The sequence below is a fragment of the Mastomys coucha genome, chromosome X (genome assembly GCF_008632895.1).
Source record: "Mastomys coucha isolate ucsf_1 chromosome X, UCSF_Mcou_1, whole genome shotgun sequence".
Classification (NCBI taxonomy): Eukaryota; Metazoa; Chordata; class Mammalia; order Rodentia; family Muridae; genus Mastomys; species Mastomys coucha.
Window position 1 is genome coordinate 133,598,226 of NC_045030.1, and position 2,563 is coordinate 133,600,788.

The 2,563-nt window shown below is 39.2% G+C and overlaps 1 protein-coding gene across 1 annotated transcript in view; it reads left to right on the forward strand.

Annotated features, from left to right (window-relative positions):
* Prps1 (phosphoribosyl pyrophosphate synthetase 1) overlaps window positions 1-2,563 on the forward strand; it is a 19,230-nt gene that overhangs the window by 5,015 nt on the left and 11,652 nt on the right. The window lies entirely within an intron of this gene.

Consider the following 2,563-nt stretch of genomic DNA (forward strand, 5'->3'; position numbering starts at 1 on the left):
ATAGAGGCCAGGAAGTGAAAGGATATATCCAAGGAATATTAAGTTAGGAAGAAGATAGTTTAAACTATTTTCCCTTTTCTTGAGACAAGGTATGCAGCCTTGGTGTTCATCAGTTTTCTGAGGGATAGAAGTATAAGTGTATAGCCTGGTTCTGAGGTGGACAATTTCCTATGCTAACTACAGAAATTGGAAGTTTCCCAGGTTCCCTCATAGCATTACATAGCTTCTCAGAAAATACAGAATTCAAGAGGTTCTTTTGACTGACCACAGAAGTGTCTTTCATTTTTTTATATATATATACTTCCATTACCTCAGCTTTAATTGAGAGATGCAGTAATGGTTTACTTGAGTATATACAGGTATAATGGTACACAATTATATTCTTTTCTTTACTATTTATTTGTTTAGTTGGTTGTTTTGAGACAGGGTCATAAACTGGCCCAGACTGCCTGGAGGTCACTGTCTATCCTAAACTGCCCTCAGCCTACTCCATCTTAATTATAAGTGTGTGCCATCAAAATTGAATTTGGAACCAGGCATGGTGTTTCCTTTGGAGATAGTGGTAGGAGAATCAGAAGTTTGAGCTCATCCTCAACTCTATAGTAAATTGCAGGCCATCTTGAATTACATGAGTCCTTTATTGTACCCGCCCCAAAAGAATAAAAATACATTTGAGTTTTGAGAGTAAAGAATATAGTATAGCTCAGTGGTAGATCACTTGCCTAGCATGTACAAAATGAGTCTTACTCCTAGTATCAGGAAAATGAATTTTGAGTTGTAGACTTATGGGCAGTTGGAAAAGATAGGAAAAATATACGTCTTACTCAGTGTTTTATAACTTTCTGGCTATATTTTTTTCTGCAAACTATAGTTTTCCTGTAAAGCTATGGTATAATGTAACAATAAGTATATTTACACTGATATAAGTCTAGAGAGGCTGGGCAGTGGTGGCACATGCCTTTACTCACAGTGCCCAAGAGGCAGAAGCAGGCAGAACAGCCAGGGTTCTGTTACACAGAGAAACTCGGGCAGTGGTGGCGCAGGCCTTTAATCCCAGCACTTGGGAGGCAGAAGCTGGTGGATTTCTGAGTTCAAGGACAGCCTGGTAAACAGAGTGAGTTCCAGGACAGCCAGGGCTACACAGAGAAACCCTGTCTGGAAAACAACAACAACAACAAAAAATAAAGAATCGAACAAAAAAAAGTCAAAATATATAAAGTGCCACTATTGACTTATTAATTACCAAAAGGGTCTTTTCTATTTGCTCTTTCAATGGTTTTCTTTTAATACTGCCTTCATCAGGTTTTAGTATCTGAGTAATACTGGCCTCAGTAAAACTGAGTTAGAACCTAGTTTCTTCTCATCCATTTCTGGAAATGACTGTAACATTAGCATTAATTCTGTTAAAATGCTAGTAGAATTCTCAGATTAAGCTGGGAGTTAGTTTTGTTGCCTAATTTTTTTTTCATAGAATATATTTCAATCATATTTTCTCCTCACCCAAGTCCACCCAGATCCTCCCACCTCCCAACCTACAAAGCTCTATTCATTGGATATACAGGGTTATCGATAGGATTTTTTTTCTCACTCCTATATAAACTAGCTTTTTATTTTGTTAGTTTTTCTTCATTTTGCACTTAAGTCTTTGTCTTTTTTTTTTTTTTTCAGACAGGGTCTCTTTTTATGTAGCTGCCTTGTCTGTAAAATCACCATCACTCTTCCTCAGTTTCTGTAGTACTAGAATTGCAGATGTATGCCACCAACACTGACCCAATTTTGTAGTTTTGGTTTCATTTTTCGAGACAGTTTTTCTATGTATCCCTGGCTGTTGATAGGATACTCTGGAGATCTGCCTGCCTCTATCTCCCGAGTACTGGGATTAAAGGCATGTGCCACTACTACCAGCCAATTCATATTCTTAAGGACTGACTAATCTCATCCGTCCAGACCATAGTAGATAGCAAGACTTTCTGCTTAATTCAGAGTAGTTAGTACAGAAAGAGGGCAGGGCCCACATCTGTTTCATTCACCTTTACGTATTCCTAGTAGAGTACTTAATTTGGCATGAGTATTTAACACTTTAGCAAATGTACACTGTGATAGGAGAGATATTGTCTTCTCTATACAGCATCTTTACAGAACAGTGGTTCATTTCTGAGGATTTTCTTCCTTTCCTTATGTGTGGACTATAATTAAGTTATCATTAATAGCAGATTTTGTACTGTATCTGATGGCCACCATAGAAAAGTATAGTGCAGGGGCTGGAGAGCTGGCTAAGTGGTTAAGACCACTGACTGCTCTACCAGAGGTCGTGAGTTCAATTCCCAGCAACGACATGGTGGCTCACAACCATCTGTGGGGGCACTAGATCTCATTACAGCTGGTTGTGAGCCACCATGTGGTTGCTGGGAATTGAACTCACAACCTCTGGAACAGCAGTCTGTGCTCTTAACTGCTGAGCCAGCTCTCCAGCCCTTAGGTGCTCTCTCAAAGTCTAAAGTGATCAATATCCACATGTACCTGTAACCCATCCATAGCGTGTGTGTGTGTGTGTGTGTGTGTG